The 17,668-nt window shown below is 38.5% G+C and overlaps 1 long non-coding RNA gene across 12 annotated transcripts in view; it reads left to right on the top strand.

Moving 5' to 3' along the window:
- The window catches only part of LOC144322580 (uncharacterized), a 181,043-nt gene that overhangs the window by 121,193 nt on the left and 42,182 nt on the right, over nt 1–17,668 (top strand). For 5 of the 12 annotated variants that reach the window (XR_013388201.1, XR_013388198.1, XR_013388192.1 and 2 more), the window contains 2 exons: nt 2,070–3,853; nt 5,801–6,014. The exons of 2 other annotated variants lie outside the window; for them this stretch is intronic. This is a non-coding gene — a long non-coding RNA (uncharacterized LOC144322580). Of the gene's footprint in view, nt 1–2,069; nt 3,854–5,780; nt 6,015–7,095; nt 7,680–17,668 lie in introns of those variants that run through there. 5 more of the 12 variants (XR_013388199.1, XR_013388195.1, XR_013388190.1 and 2 more) reach the window with 4 other exon arrangements.

The raw sequence follows: 17,668 nt of genomic DNA, 5'->3' as shown, positions 1-17,668 counted from the left end.
ACCCCCCACACACAAACGTATCTTGTTGGTTCCATTTCTCTGGAGAACCCTGACTAATACACACACCATATACTAGAATAAATTCAGATAGATTAAGCATTTCAATGTAAAAAAATAAAAGGATAAAAGTACTAGAAAAAATATTGGTAAATATTTTGGCTGGAGTGGGAGGGAGTGAAGAATGTACACCACAGGCAGAAACTATAAAGGTGAAGATGGACAGATTTGATTAAGAAAAGTCTCTATCTTCTGTCTGGAAGCACCCTAAGTATGTAAAAGGGAAAATGATAAATTGGGGGAAATTCACAATATATGTTTCAGGGTAAAAGTTAATATATTTAGTACACAAAGAACTGTTACAAGGGAATAAAAAAGCTGACCATCCTAAAAGAAAAATGGACAAGAACAAGCAAGTCACAAAGAAAAACAAGTGGCCGATAAACACGTGGAAACATAGTAACAAAGAAATGCAGATACAGGGGATCCCTGGGTGGCTCAGCAGTTTAGCGTCTGCCTTCCGCCCAGGGTCCGGGGATCTAATCCCACATGTGGCTCCCTGCTTCTCCCTCTGCCTGTGTCTCTGCTTCTCTGCCTCTCTCTCTGTGTCTCTCATAAATAAATAAATAAAATCTTAAAAAAAAAAAAAGAAATACAAATAAAATATAATTTTTGTCTAACAGTTGATGAGAAACTTGAAAGGATGCTATATGCAGTGTTAATAATTATGGAGCAAAAGGGGCCACTGTTGGTGAGGTATGAATTAGTCTTAGACTTTGAGATTTCTGTGGCTGAGATTAACATCAGACAGATATGCAGACATTTATGGAAGTATGCTAACCCCTGCAATATTTATAATAACATACAATTGAAAACAACCTCAATGTCCATCAATATGGTATTAGTTAAATAAGTTATGGTAGATCCATATAATTAAAATGAATTTGTGGATTATATTTACCTGGGGCATATGGCCATTATTTGTGTATTTATTTTTTTAAAGATTTTATTTATTTGAGAGAGAGAGAGAAAGAGTGAGCATGAGTAGGGAGGAGGGGCAGAGGGAGAGGGAGAAGCAGACTCCCTGCTTAGCAAGGAGCCTGAAACAGGGCTTGATCCCAGGACCTAGAGATCATGACCTGAGCTGAAGGCAGATGCTCAACTGACTGAACCACACAGGAGCCCCAGATGGCCATTATTTATCAAGTGAAAAGGACAATAACAAAAAAAAATGTGCACAGTACAAATCTCAGTTTTGTAAAATATGTATTATATATGTGGGTAAGTCAACAGTCTTGAATACAAGAAAGCTTGAAAAGAAATATACCAAAATGTTAATAATAGTAGGTAGAGGGATTATGGGTAACTTAAATTTCTATTTGAGTGTATGTGGTGGGGAATAGGGAATTTTTTTTTCTACTATAACCTTATATTTCTTGTATAATAATAAAAGAGGTTATTATTATTTTTTAACTTTTATTTTTTGTTTACATACAGTATGTATGGGTTAGGGAAGCAGCAGGTGAGGATGGGACCTAAGGAATTTGGAACCAATAATCAAGGGTAACAATTTCCAGAACTTGTAAGAGTTCAGCAACCTCTGTCCTGGTCTCACATTTATTATATTTGCCATTCTTTTGTTTCTCTGATTTGATTAGCAGTGTACTTAAGAAAAACAGGGCTTCTCTTGGGGAAGCAGAGGAGACTGCTTCCTGTTCCATAACCTGTCTGACAGTGATGAGAGAGGGGACATATAGCTGTAAAGGGAGTAGAAAGTAGATGATCCCTGAGGCCACAGAAAGTATATAGTGGTGTGTGCCAGACAAGGGTGAAATGAAGGAGGAAGAAGCAGGAGAGATCTACCTATCAGGAGCTGGGAGTTGAGGGGCAGACACCTATGGGCTAAGCCCAGGTACTTGTTGGCCCCAGAGTAAGAGGCCCATATACCTATTTCTAGGTGTATACTAAGGTTTGAAAACCATTATCCACAATACTTAGAAAAATGCAGCAGCCCTGCCTATACTTCATATGGAGGAAATTAAAATACTCTTTTCTGGAAAAACTGTTTCCAGGTAAAAGACTTGTGTATCCTGATAACCCCTATGAAGGAAGCCAGCTTGCCGAACAGTCAATCCCAGCACTGAACAAGCCTTAGCCATGCAAACAATTTCCATCAGCTTTTTAGCTTCCCATCAATAGCGATGACTGAACAATCAAGCATCACAAAATATTTAAGGAAAGTGTCCAAAAATAAAAAGAGAGACCATACCAAGTAGAAGGGGAAAAAAGACAGTAGATGGGGGCAATACCTACAAAATTTAGAATTAAAATTCTCCAAGACCAAAGATACAGATGCAATGAAATGCTGTGATACCCGCACCCCGATGTTTATAACAGCAATGTCCACAATAGCCAAACTGTGGAAGGAGCCTCGGTGTCCATCGAAAGATGAATGGATAAAGAAGATGTGGTCTATGTATGCAATGGAATATTACTCAGCCATTAGAAACGACAAATACCCACCATTTGCTTCGACGTGGATGGAACTGGAGGGTATTATGCTGAGTGAAATAAGTCAATCGGAGAAGGACAAACATTATATGGTCTCATTCATTTGAGGAATATAAAAAACAGTGAAAGGGAATAAAGGGGAAAGGAGAAAAAAATGAGTGGGAAATATCAGAAAGGGAGACAGAACATGAGAGACTCCTAACTCTGGGAAACGAACTAGGGGTGGTGGAAGGGGGGTGGGGGTGACTGGGTGGCAGGCACTGAGGTGGACACTTGACAGGATGAGCACTGGGTGTTATTCTATATGTTGGCAAACCGAACACCAATAAAAAATAAATTTAAATAAAAAAACTATTAAAAAAATTCTCCAGGAGAGAAGATATTACATCCCTTACACGAATGGAGTGCTATGTTTAAAAAAAAAAAAAAAAAAAAGGAGGTACAATTAGAGAACAAAGCAGAATACACAGAAATTAAAAAGGAGAAAAGGGTAGCTGAAAGTTTGGAAGGTTCTCAAAATACCCATACATTCAGTGATTCCTAGAAGGATTCAGAATCAGAGGCAGTTGTAATCACAGCTATTGTTTATTACAGCAAAGGAATACACAGCAGGATCGGTGAAGGAAAGGCACATGAGGCAGAGTATACAAGCTTCCAGAATTTTCCGTCTGCGTGGTGAGGAGTTTTCACACAGGACATGCTTTGGCCTTCAGGAGTGAAATGTCCCCTGCAATGTTTTTGCCTGTATAAGGCCTCTTAAAGACTTAGAGTCCAGGATTTTTATTGCTGGTTATTTAAGTACTCTTTCTTGTGTAAGAAGCCACAATTATTAAAGTTCTAAACTCTCAGAAGGAAAACAGGTGTTCACCCTAAATCACATTGTACAAACAATCTAGGCAGGCTGGTAGAACAGAATTCAGTGCCCCAGGCACACAAAACAACCTTATCATTAAGTAACATGGAGTACATACCAGCGGCCATTTCCAGGAGCCTCCTCAAAACCTCCTAGTGACAGTAACATAAGGCTTGCTGCAGTTAACATAGCAGCAGGCCTTTCCTGAAGACTGAAATTGAAATTCAATAGAAAATATTAAAGATGACATTGGAAAAAAATCTTTTGAGAATAAGGTGGAAAAGATAAAGAAATGGAAATAAAATAATGATAAAATTAGGAAATCAGTCCTGAAATCTGATACTTAGGATGAGCAAACAAAGAAAATTGATGGAAGGAAAATATAAAAGACATACTAGAAGAAAAATTTCTAGACCTGAAGAATAAGTTTCCAGATTGAAAGAATCCATTAACAATGCAACCTGATAGAAGCCCATGAAGAAGAGATTGTGAGTGAGTACTAATTCCCTTTGTGTCTGGGACCTCCAGCTATTCCAAGCTGACATGTTACCCCTCATTGTCCTTTAACAAGTCATTAATATCTGAGTTGATATTTTTTGTTTTTTTACCTGCTTATATGACAACTATTACTTTTTTTCATTCTCTGCAAAAGTAAATGGTTTATGGGTCTTATTTCTCCTTGGGGGAGTTTATTTGGAACTTCTCTTACTTAGTTGCCTTCTGACCTGAGCTCTTTGATATACTCAAAAAATGTTATTTTTTAAAAGATTATCTGGCTTTTAAAAAAGGATAGGAAGGTCTTTTTTTTTTTTTTATAGCTTTCTCCATCCTAAGAGGAAGTAGAGGTTGCATGCAGATTTAGAACCAGTCCCTATTGCTATACGTAATGTTGTCAATTCCTGGGACTTTTCTGTGACAAAAGGTATTAGAAAAATCAGTTCACATGTTATCAATACCTCTCTCTTCAGTAATTTTGCAACTTCCTCTCCTTTGCTAAGTCACCAACTTAGTATCTCTATTTGCTTTTTATTTTCTCCAAATTCAGTGGTTTCTTTCATCCTTATTTTTTCCCATTGTCTTTATTCTTGCGTGTTTTTTGAAAATATTTATTTATTTTAGAGAGAGAGTGGAGGGAGGGGCAGAGGGAGAGAATCTTCCAGCAGACACCCCACTGAGTGTGGAGCCCATGCAGCCTCGATGTGGGATTTCATCTTATGACCCATGAGATCATGATCTGAGCTGAAACCAAGAGTTGGATGCTCAACTGACTGAGCCACTCAGATGCCCCCTCCTTCTTTTAAAGATTTATATTCTTGTAGGGGTTTTTAAAAAACTTTTTAATTCTTTAATATCAATTTATATGGATTTAGGGAGGGAGCAAAGGTAAATATACACTTTCATTCTGTCCCGTTTATATTAGATTGTTGAATGCAACATCTTTCAAAGGCTGAGCCATGAGGTGACCTTAGCTTCATGTTGATTGCATGGGAATTATTATTTTTTTTAAGGAAAGAAATGATTTCCAAACACTAGTATGTTAGTTTTAAGTAACCAACCTCTATACCTAAGTATACTGGCACACCACTATTGAGAATTATTGGGCTCAGGAACTTCTGCTATACTTTCCATTTTACTTTCCTATGTGACTATTTCTTTTTTTTAAAGCTGGAATTATTGAGGATGTGTTCTTAGCTCTTTACTTGGTTCATAAGCTCTTTATTTTCTGACTAACCATCAATGTATAAGTTGTTCATGGGATGTGACTGAGCTTCTTTTTGTTCAACACCATTTGGGGACTAGTGACACTCAGCCAACAAAGGCTTGAAGGCCAGGACCTCAGGGTTCTTTTGTGAAGGCTTCAAAAGGAGCGTGTCAGTCAGGATGTGAGTGGGCAAGTTTTCCTCTCCTCTCAGGAATCTGAGAATTAGCGCCTCGCCTTGGAATTCAAGTGGTCTTACAGCTCACTATTAAAGAGAAGTTATTCAGGTATTTCCTATTTAAGACATCTTCTAGCAGTCTGGGGATCAAGCAAATCTTAATAAGTCAGTCATATTTTATAATATTATTCATTAGGATTTATTAAGATGCAGCGGATTTCTGCTGTGGGACTGTCACACAAATTAAAGTATCTTTTTGTTGCGGAATATATACATAATGTAAAATTACAATGAAGTATTTTTAACAGGAAAAATGTGTACCACCTTTGTAGACTCCCTTTACCCTCTCAGGGCCTTTATTTCTTCAATTATAAAACGAGGTCTGGGACTGAATCATTTCTGAGGGTTCCATTGGGTTGTTTTTTTTTTTTTAGCAGCTTGAATATAATTCACATACTATATAATTTATCACCTTAAAGTATACAATTCACTGGTTTTTAGAATATTGCAGTTATTTTTTTTTTGTTTTGTTTTGTTTTAAGATTTTATTTATTCATGAGAGATGCAGAGAGAGAGGCACAGACACAAGCAGAGGGACAAGAAGCAGGTTCAATGCAAGGAGCCCGATGCGGGACTCGAGCCCCGGACCCCGGGATCACACCCTGAGTGGAAGGCAGACGCTCAACCACTGAGCCACCCAGGCATCCCAGAATATTGCATTGTTAAATTTTTTAATTGTGGTAAAATATATAAAATAAAATTAGTCATTTTAACCACTTTTAATCATCTAAGCATATAATTCAGTGGCATTAATTGCATTCAGAATGTGCAACCATTACAAATATTTCCAAAACATTTTATCTTCAACAGAAACTTTGTAATCCGTAAACAATCCATTTTAGCTTTAACATACTAGCAATTATTGTAATTTTTTCTTTTTGTAAGCTCTATCTATGCCCGTTGTGGGGCTAAAGCTCATGACCCTGAGATCAAGAGTTGCGTGCTCTACCAACTGAGCCAGCCAGGCACCCTGGTATTATTGCATTTTAAATAAAACTCTTCAAAGACCCTCATACCCAAACTGGAAAAGACTAATTTTAATTCCCAATTCCAGTGTTATAGGTCTGTTATGTGCTATTACACATTTATACACACTCTGAGTATTGTTTTAAGCCCCATGATGGGCACATTAACAGCTCTAAAGAAAAAGCAAAAGGGGAGAGTGAATTGGGGTTTTCCTTGGATTTTGTAATGATAAGCCATTAGAGAGCCTTATCTTCCCATCAGCAGGTTGCAGTTAACTTTCACATTAAACCAGATGTCTTTCAAAAAATATCCTACCAATTGGTGAATTTTGGAGCTTTTGGAGGCTATATCTGTACATTCTCTTCAGGAAGTAACTGCAAAACTGTTACTGACACCCACTTGCTGAGATGTCCCTGGACGTTCCTTCAGAGTTTGTGAATTGTTCATAGCACAAGAACCAGCCAAGAGATACTTCCTGGTCCTGAGGATTTCAGCTATCCATCCACATTGGCATACCTTCTTTGCATTGTCGCTAGATTAATATTTCCATGAGATCAGAAAGAAATAAAACCAGAAAGGTTACATCTGTTTGCATGTGATCACATAAATTTAACTTGCTGTCCTTGGAGTTGCCACCTCCTTCCTTGCTTATTCCTTCTAAAATCCTTTGGAGTCACTGCTCCATTATTATCTAGATCTTACACTAGTGAGTAGAAGACTCAGGGACGTGAGTTTCAGTTGCCCTAAAATTAGAAGACTCAGGTACGTGAGTTTCAGTTGCCCTAAAATAACATTAGGTACCTTCTCACGCAGTACATTTTCTATCACTAGGTGTTCAAGCAGAGGTTGGATCATTATGTTTGAGATATGGAGGATTGTTCATGAATGCAGTATGGGATTAAGAAGGATAATTAAGAAGATGCTTCAAATTCTGAACTTCTACGACATTGTGGGCAGCATTGCATAATAGTAAGGAATTTGGACTTAGTCATACAGACCTGGATTCAAGTTCCGCCTTCTTTACTTACCTAGCTATGTAGCTTTAAGGAAATTATTTAACCTATTTTATACTGTCTTCACCAGTAAAATGAATATAATTGTAGGATCAAAAACTTAATGCTTGGAAATGCTTAGAACAAATGTTTAGTAGTTTAATACATACTTCATAAATGTTAAGAATTATGATTTTTATAAAAATAGTAAGAGCCATAATTTTTGCAAAATGAATGAAAAGTTCTGTGCTTGGGGTGCTAGGGTGGCTCAGTCGGTTAAGTGTCTGCCTTTGGCTCAGGTTGTGATCCCAGGGTCCTAGGTTGAAATCCAGAATTGGGCTCCCTGCTCATTGGAGAGCCTGCTTCTCCCTCTCCCTCTGCCACTCCCCCTGCTTGTGTTCTCTCTCTCTCTCTGTCAAATAAATAAATCTTTAAAAAATTTAAAGTAAATAAAAGTTCCATGCTTGTATCTGGTTCTGCTTCCCAATATTTGTATAATGTTAGGCAAATTACTTAACCTGTCTGGGCCTTGTTTCCTAATCCCAGATGTTTAGATGCTCTTTCTTTAAGATTCTTAAAGGGTTGGGGCACCTGAGTGGCTCAGTTGGTTAAGCAACTAATTCTTGATTTCAGCTCAGATCATGATCTCAGGGTTATGAGATTTGGCTCTACGTGGGGCTCCATGTGGGACTCTGCACTAGGTGTGGAGCCTGCTTAAGATTCTCTCTCCCTCTCCTGCCCCTCCCCCCTCTAAAAATTTTTTTTAGATTTTATTTATTTATTCATGAAAGACACACACATAGAGAGGCAGAGACATAGGCAGAAGGAGTAGCAGGCTGCATGCAGGGAGCCCGATGTGGGACTCGATCCTGGAGTCCTGGGATCATGCCCTGAGCCAAAGGCAGACACTCAACGACTGAGCCACCCAGGCATCCCAAAAAAAGATTCTTAAAAGGTCTTTTTCCTTCTTTCTTTTTCTTTTTTAAAGTTTTATTTATTTATTTGACAGAGAGAGAGAGAGTACACAAGCAGGAGTAGGGGCAGGGAAAGCGGGAGAAAGAGTCTCAAGCGGACTCTCTTGCTGAGCACGTAGCTCAGCATGGGACCAACCCCATGACCCTGAGATCATGACCTGAGCCAAAATCAAGAGTTGGTTGTTTAATCGACTGAGCCAACCAGGTGCTCCTCTTTCTTTCTTCTAATCAAAATATTATTTATGATGATTTTTATGGGATGGTAGTCGCATAGGAACATGAAGAAAGGCAGCCTGGCCTAGTGGGCAAACTACTGAACTAAGTGTTCAGCCTCTGACTTGAATTTTGAGATATTAATCTTGTGCTGTCTTGATCTGCAGCCTTGAACCACCATTTGATAACTTTGTGGGAAGATCTAACAAAATTAAAAATAACCACCTATGCCTTCTCTTTACTAGTAGGGAATGGTTTGACGTGCAGTGAAATAAATTTATTAAAGCAATTTGAGTTTTGCTGAAATAAAATGGCCTCTGCTAAATGTAAGGTCATATTATTTTTATGAGCTAGAGAATCATGTGAGAACCTATAATTAACAAGGTTAAATCATCTCACTTTTTCTGCAAAAGTTCAGATCTTTGAAAGTACTTGAAGTGGGAGGCTAAATTTTGATTTATCAGGAAGAGTGGAGTAGTAGGCCATTGATGATCTATTACCCTTTATTGTTGTTGTCATTAAACACCAGTTTTCCTGCCTCTGTGTAGGAATCCTCCTGTGTAAGAATGTTTATAGTGTATATATTGCTTTTCTGGACAGGTTATGATTTCTACTCTTGTAAAACTGAGGTTCCCAGTTCTCTTTCTTATATCCTTTGTGAGTCTTTTACTCAAATGGAAAATCATGGGAGTGCTAAGGATGGAGAGGGATGGTAGAGGATATGGATCTTAGCCTTCTATCATATCTAGGCTTTCTAGTGACTGGATGGTGAGCAAGAAGAGGGAGTTACAGAAGCCTTGCAGAAGTAACTGGAGTGTTTCCCCTGAGATCTACATGGGGGATTTGAGTCTGCTGGCATTCAAGGAGGGTTGAGCTGGTACACAGCTGAGGGGAGGGGAAAGAGTACAGGTAGATAGTGGAAAAAGAGAAGAGCTTGGAAAATCTACTAAGAGAGGCTCAAATTTCCATCCGTGCATGGGAGATCTGATTTTTTTTTAACCTATTCCCTCAGCATCTCCCTCTCCCATAATTCCCAAGCCAATTTTCTAGTATCTCTCAAGTCCCAATCCTAGATATCCACCTTCTACCTAGTTGTTCCATAGTTACCTCATACTTATAATGCCCCAAATTAGACTTAAGTCCTGTCTCTATCCCAAGCTATTCTTCTTCTTATATTTTAATCTTCTAGTTCAATCAGCCATTCAAACATGCAAGCTAAAAAATCTGCAGCCATCTTCAATAGTTCCTTCTCATTGACTCAGTAGACATTTACTTATTGTTTATTATGTACCACTGCTAGATACTGTGTCATAGCAGGAGACAAAGATGATTAAGATATTGCCCTGAATATAAGCAGCTCAGTTCAGCAAAAGAAGCAAACAATCACAATAGAATCAGATACAAATCCTTTTTGTTCTGTCTCTTAAATGATTCTTGAACCTACTTCCCCTCTCCATTCCTACTGCCGGTGCTTAAGGTCAGACCTTTTCTTTGGCCAAATTACTGCAATTATCTGGTGTACTTCCTTCTTTCTGCTCTTATTCTGGAAATACCCTACTTTTAGAGTAATTATTTTAAAGACACGATCTGTCTCAACACAGACACTGTACCAGTTTCCCAGCATTCCACATGTTACTATTCTACTCTACAATTTTAGTTATTAGAGCTTTTATGGCCTTGAGAATATAATTTCTCTTCTTAGAATTCTGTTCTCTACATAGTGAATTCCTGTTTAATCTCAAAGAGGCAGTTTAATGTCTCTTCCTCCTTGAAGCCTTCTCAAATACTTAGGATTTAGTGCTCTCAGAGAACTCTTCATATCTCCATTTATATTACCCATTATGCTGCATTTTTTCTTTTTTTTTTTTTTTTTAAAGTGTTTTCTCACTGGCCCATAACTTCATTAAAGAATGTATCTTGGGTGCCTAGGTGGCTCAGCGGTTTGGTGCCTGCCTTTGGCCCAGAGCATGATCCCGGAATCCCAGGATTGAGTCCCACATCGATCTCCCTGCATGGAGTCTGCTTCTCCCTCTGCCTATGTCTCTGCCTCTCTCTGTGTCTCTCATGAATAAATAAATAAATAAATAAATAAATAAATAAATAAATAAATAAATAAAATCTTAAAAAAAATAAAGAATGTATCTTACTTCTATATCAATCTCCAGCAGCCAGATTAGTGATTGGAATAGAGTAAGTGCTCAAAAATGTTAGAAAGATGAATAGCTGTTCATTAAGCATGGGTGTAAACCAACTATGGTTCTATGCTTTGATTTAGGACTAGGAAGTGCTGACTTCTTGGACATTGAGCTTTGGAGTTGGTTTGTGGCAGAGATACAACCACCATTACTCTGAGCTTCCTTCTGCCCTTCTATAAATGGAGAGGGCCCAGTTTTCGATAAGAAAAAGGATCCTGCATAGTAGGCAAAAAGTCTGATGTCTTATATGTGTCATTTAATGTAATTCCAACATCTCTTTTTCTAAAAAAAAAAAAAAAAGATTTATTCATTTATTATTTAAGAGAGAGAGAATATACTCTGTGTGTTGGGGAGGAAGGACAGAAAGACAGGGTGAGAGAGAATCTCAAGCAGACTCCCCACTGAGCACAGAGTCATATGTGGGGCTTGATCTCAGGACTCTGAGATCATGACCTGGGTGTAAATCAAGAGTCAGATACAGGGACGCCTGGGTGGCTCAGCATTTGAGTGTCTGCCTTTGGCTGAGTGCACGATCCTGAGATCTGGGATTGAGTGCTGCATCAAGCTCCCTGTATGGAGACTGTTTCTCCCTCTGCCTATGTCTCTGCCTCTCTCTGTCTCTGTCTCTGTCTCTCATGAATAAATAAGTAAATCTTAAAAAAAAAAAAAAGAGTCAGATGCTTAGTTGACTGAGCCACTCAGGTGCCCCTATTCTATCCTAATAAGCCTTTGAGGGAGACATTCTTATTCTCATTCCATAGGAAACAGTAGCTCATGGAGTTAAGGGATTTTCCTATGATCTTATAGCAAATAAGGGTTGAGCTGGGTTATGAACCCAAACCTAGCTGACATGCTACATTATTCACACTGTTCTTACTGCTACAAGTTTTGAGTCATGATTTGAGTACTTAGTTAATTGTTACTACATTTTAGGGGTAGTAAGATTATCATGTAATGTCACTGGTAAGAATTGGCAGTTATTTAGTGAGTTACTATCCTGTAGAGTATCAATCTGGAAAATTTAAGGTTTCCGATTTTGTCTAAATTACATACAAAGTCATTTGAGCTCATGCCATAGGTTGCAAATATGAATTTTGGATTATAAAGAATTAAGGTGGTGCAGTAATGCCCCATTTGCCCATTTATGGACCCCTGTTGGGTTCTTCCACCATCAGAGTATCAGTGATTATTTCATGAGGTTAAGCAATGTAGATAAGTCATTATAAGTTAGGAAATTATAATTGATAATAAGAGCTGTTAATGGTGAATGAAGTATTGAACTCTCAGGATGCTAGAATCAGCAAAATTTAGGGATTATCTAGTCCAGGGCTTTCATTTTACAAAATGAGGCTGAGAGAAGCAGGTGCCCACCCACGATCAAGTAGCTACTTAATGCTAGGATCAGGATGAGAAGCCAGGCCTTGACACACACACACACACACACACACACACTCTCTCTCTCTCTCTTTTTTAAGATTTTATTTATTTATTCATGAGAGACACACAGAGAGAGGCAGAGACATAGGCTGAAGGAGAAGCAGGCTCCCCACAGGAAGGATGCAGGACACCATCCCAGGACCCTGGGATTATGACCTGAACCAAAGGCAGATGCTCAACCACTGAGCCACACAGGTGTCCTGTGCTAGGCTTTGATTCTTAGGATAATGTTCATTTTACCCAAGCTCCCTTTGTAAATCTGGAGGTAGTTCATGGCCAATCTGGACATATCAGTACAAAAGTATAGTTGTTTTTTCTAAGTAAGTTCACTTGTGTATTGTTAAGGTTCTTCTTTTCTTCATGCCTTGGTAATTTCATCTATGGATGTGAAAAAACTATTAGTATAAAAACTGTTTCTTATATGTTAAATATGTTTCTAAAGGTAATTTCATCTATGGATGTGAAAAAACTATTAGTTTTTATACTCCAATCTATTAGGCACACAATTTTGTTGTATTCATGTACCAGGCTCTCCTGTTGATTGACATTCAAGTTGTATTTAATTTTTAAAACTATTAATAATGCATATGGTGAACTTTTTAAAGGTTCAAATTTTAAAGCTTTTATCTTACAATTGATTCATCATTAGACATTTATTAAGCATCCATTCTATGTCTGGTGCTGTACTTTTTACTTTTCTTTTTTTTTTCTTTTTTTATCACCAGTTAGAAGAACAAACTCTGCCTATCAGTTCACAAGATGAAAATGGGATTTCTCTATCAACTGCCCAACCCATCATAACCTTCACTGTGAAAGCTGTAATTATAGGAGAGCCTGCTCTGTGCAGCTACTGGGCCAGCCATTTCTCAAGCATTTATCTATAGATAGGTAACTAGCATTTTCATTGTACAGAGGGAGAAACTGAGTTGTAGAGAAGTTAAGTGAACTGTGCAAGGGCACATGATGAATAAAGGCAGAATTGAGCTAGTTCGTGTAGTCAACAAATTGTTTGCTTTTTCCAGGAAGACTTACTAATTGCCAGGCATTATCCTAGAGTTACATTGGGAAGTACTACAATGCAGTATAGTACGGGTTTTATACTCTGGATGACAGATGATAAAAAGTAAACAAAGGTGGAAATGCATAATTACCAATTATGACAAGTACTAGGAAGAAAACAATTGGCTGCCACCGTAGAGACTATTGGAGGCAGCAGCAGGAGGAGAGCTGCTTAGATCAGGTGATCAGAAAGGCCTTTCAAAGGAGCTGACAACCATGAAAAGAGAACAGAGAGTTCTTCCAGCAGAAGCTCTAAAGGCTCTTGTAGTGGAGAAAACTTTGGCATACTTGAGAAAGCAAACTCCAGTGTGGCTGCGGGGAAGCTGGTGAAGTCAGGGTGGCCCAAGATGACGGTGGAGGGTGGAGAGAGGGCAGCTCTGATGTTGCAGGAGTTCCTAGACCATGGACAGGAATTTGCATTTTATTTGCCATGGAATGTGACAGTCATCAAAGGTTTAAGCAGAGGGTGAAATGGTCTTATCTATGTTTTTAAATAATCGCTTTGGCTTTTCTGTGATGAGAAAATAAGAGGAATGAGTGGAGTATTGAGACAAGTAAAGAGGACATAGCAATAATCCAAGTAAAAGACGATATTTTTTTTACTCTCGGGCTAAGAGAGTCATATTGAGGAAAGAAGGATAGAGGAAGATCTACTTGTTTCTTGGTATACATAACAAGGCTATATGATCCTAGGATCTGCCTTTCCTGTGCCACAGAAACTGTATCTCTCTGTTTGGGAATGGGGAGATCTTATGGAAGATTCTATTTCTGGAATCTTATTTATTTAATTGTTTAATCTTTTAAATCTTTATGTTGGCTCCTGAGAGTTGAAAACTCTTCTCTTTCAAAAGACTTGAAAGTTTCTTTGTTTTCAGTCACAGCACCCACACTTAACATTTATGATACACTGGTGAAACATTCTGCAGACCAGGCTGTTGCTCACACTGACTCCTGACTTCCCGCATTTTGTGAATGCGCAGCTTGGTGAATGTGACTTCCTGCTGTTTGTGGCTTACAATGCTGCAAGGGATGACTTTCCATGAGGCAAAAACTGATAATGGTCTATTATTTTAAGTTACAAAGAATTGGTGGCAAAAGGGTTGGGAAGGAAACCCGAAATGCTTTGAATGAATTATTTGGATTTATAGAGACTAAAGTGGCATTTTCTCCCATCTTTTTATATGTTAAATAGGTTTCTTCTATTATTTTTTCTTTATCTCAAAAACAATGATTATTACAAGTAAAAAACTACAGAGAACAAAATCCACAATTCCACTCACCCAGGGACCATACTTTAGTGTACATGCTTTAGTAATGTTTTAGTGTACATGAAGTTACCTTTTTTTTTTTTTTAAGAGTTGTTTATTCTAGAGACAGACAGCAGCATAAGTCAGGGGAGGAACATGGGGGAGAATCTTCAAGCAGACTCCCCACTTAGTACAGAGCCCTATGAGGGCCTAGAGTCAAGGGCTGATCTCACAATCCATGAGGATCATGACCTGAGCTAACACCAAGAGTTGGATGGTTAACCAACTGAGCCACCCAGGTACTCCAAAGTTACCTTTTAAATAGTCAATTTGTTTTATTTTTGCTAATATTAAAAAATCAATCATGCTTGTTATGGACAGTTTAGAGAATATAGAAAATTATGAAGAAGGTAATTTACTATCTAAGGACAGCCATTGGTTGCATTTTAATATGTTTTCAAGTCCTTTTTTTTTAATATTTTATTTTTTTATTCATGAGAGACAGAGAGAGAGAGAGAGAGAGAGGCAGAGACACAGGCAGAGGGAGAAGCAGGCTCCATGCAGGGAGCCCGGTGTGGGACTCCATCCTGGGACTTCAGGATCACACCCTGGGCTGAAGGCAGGCGCTAAACCACTGAGCCACCTAGGGATCCCCTCAAGTCCTTTTTTAGTGCACATTGTATGTAATTGATACCATATCATCTATTAATTTTCCTACTTAATACCACCACCTGATAATTTTTCTGTTATTACAATCTCTTCATAATTATTACATTTAATCACTACATAAAACTGCAATCTGCATTTCCTACCATGTGTCTTGAATTCCTAATTGTAAAACAATAAATGCATCAGATAAAAACAATACCAAGCTCACTGGATTGTTGTTAGAATTCCATGGGTTAGATGTAATGGTTGCAGAGCCTGATGCATGGCTAGTGTTCCATCAGTGTGGCAGCTATCATCATTTCCTCCCTTGGCATTTAGTCTACTTCATTTCTTTCATATTATATGTAAATCTATAATAAAAAAATCTTTGTCTTTAAAGCTCTTTCTGCATGGATATTTCTATTTCTTTTAGAGCTAATTTCCAAAACTGAACTTACTGGGTCAGAGGGTGGGCATAACCTTAAAAAAATTAACATTATGTTTACAGATGTCACCACTGGATATGTTGTATTTATTGAGACTTGGATTATGTTGTGAGTGGCTATCTTGTAGACAATTGCTGTGACTAGGTGGGTAGTGCCACAGGTGATGACCCACAGGGTTAATAGTCTGTATTTAGAATCAGTCTGATTCTCAACTGCAACATAGAAGAGAAGGAAGATTATAGCAGAATCACCTGCAGGGCTTTTAAAAATGTAATTGTGTCTTTCCTTTCCTCAGCATCCTTATGTCCCTGCCATGGCAGCTTGGGGCATGCCCTTTCCTTCTGAAAAATCTCACCATCTTCTCCCTCTCAAATCACTAATATAATAACCACTTTACAGATAGAAGTGTATCATTTCCTTCAGGTGTGTTGGACAGGGGGAGATTTTGAGAAGCAATCAATGGTTTAAGTGATGGCAAATAGTGATTAGGACTCAGGGTCTGAAGCAAAAAAGAGATTGCATCTGTCAACTTCAAGAAAGACTGCTTGGTGCATCCCTGCAGCTGTCCATAGTGCTGCACAGCTTTGTTCTGGGCAACACCTTAGATGTTCCAGGAGACTCTCTGCTGAATTTAAAGTTTGTGATAGTTGGGATCCCTGGGTGGCTCAGCGGTTTAGCACCTGCCTTCAGCCCAGGGCGTGATCCTGGAGTCCTGGAATCGAATCCCACATCGGGCTCCTTGCATGGAGCCTGCTTCTTCCTCTGCTTGTGTCTCTGCTTCTGTCCCTCTCTCTGTGTCTCTTATGAATAAATAAATAAAATCTTTAAAAAAAATTAAGTTTGCGATACTTAAGGTTGCTGTGGAACCAGATTAATCTTTTCAATCAGCTCTGAGATTTTTAGGCCCTGGGCTACTCCCTTTTAATTCCTTTACCCCTAGCCTGGTGGACTCAGCCTGCCTGCTTTTTTCATACCAAAGCTACTATTCCTCATCTGCCTCCTCTTCCTCACCCAGCCTGACTATTAAAGCCTGACACAGCTTTTCCATTGTCTCTTTCCACATGGTTTAAGTGGGGCTAAGTTCACCCAAGCCCCAAGTCTGGCCAGTCAGACGATTCCATCTTGATGGCCAGAACAATTGGTTCAGAGGCAGGCACATGACCCAAACTAGAACTTTTTTCTTGGAGCTATCAGGAGAGACAAAAGAGTCTTCCTCTGAGGTGTGAGCTATATGGCTGATGTAAGCGCCAATGGCTGGAAGCCATTGTGAAGCTTTCTGCTATAGGAAAGAACGTGGCCAACTACAAAGAGAAGCAGAACTAAGAGCTGGAAAAGATGGGGAGCTCAAGGACATTGTTTGAACTCCTAGCTTTAGTTATAGAAGCTGCAGGCTTCTTTTTAATCCTCCCCCTATAGTTGTGGGTTGAGTTTTTGTTGTTGTTGTTGTTTGTTTCTTTAGAGTCAGAGGCAGCGGTTTACCCAAGGAGGACCTATGGCCAAAAACATCTCAGCATTATTTTACTTCTTTTCAAAAAAAATTTTTTAGTTGAGATATGACATATATTATATCAGTTTCAGATGTACAACATAATGATTCAATATTTGTATATATTGCAAAGTGATCACCCCAATAAGCCCAGTTAACATGTTATCATATATAGTTATAAAGATTTTCTTGTGTTAAGAGATTTTAAGATCTATTCTCAATTTTCAAATGCACAATATATTATTGTTAACTATAGTCACGATGCTATATACATTATATTCCCATGACTTATTAATTTTTAACTGGAAGTTTTTACTTTTTGACCCCTTTCACCCATTTTTGCCTACTCCCCACCTTTTGCCTTTGGTGACACCAATCTGTTCTCTGTATCTATGAACTTGTTCTTGTGGGGTAGTGGTGGCATGGATTTCACCTGTAAGTGAGATTATACAGTATTTGTCTTTCTCTGGTTTATTTCATTTAGCATAATCCCTCAAGATCCATCCATGTTGTAGAAAACAGCAAGATCTTTTTTTTTTTAAGATTTTATTTATTTATTTATTTATGAGAGACACAGAGAGAAAGAGAGAGGTAGAGACATAGGCAGAGAGAGAAGCAAGCTCCATGCAGGGAGCCCAATGTGGGACTCAATCCTAGGACTCCAGGATCACACCCTGAGCCAAAGGCAGAGGTGCAAACACTGAGCC

This window comes from Canis aureus, chromosome 10 (genome assembly GCF_053574225.1).
Source record: "Canis aureus isolate CA01 chromosome 10, VMU_Caureus_v.1.0, whole genome shotgun sequence".
NCBI lineage: Eukaryota > Metazoa > Chordata > Mammalia > Carnivora > Canidae > Canis > Canis aureus.
This window is presented reverse-complemented; position numbering and strand designations above follow the sequence as displayed.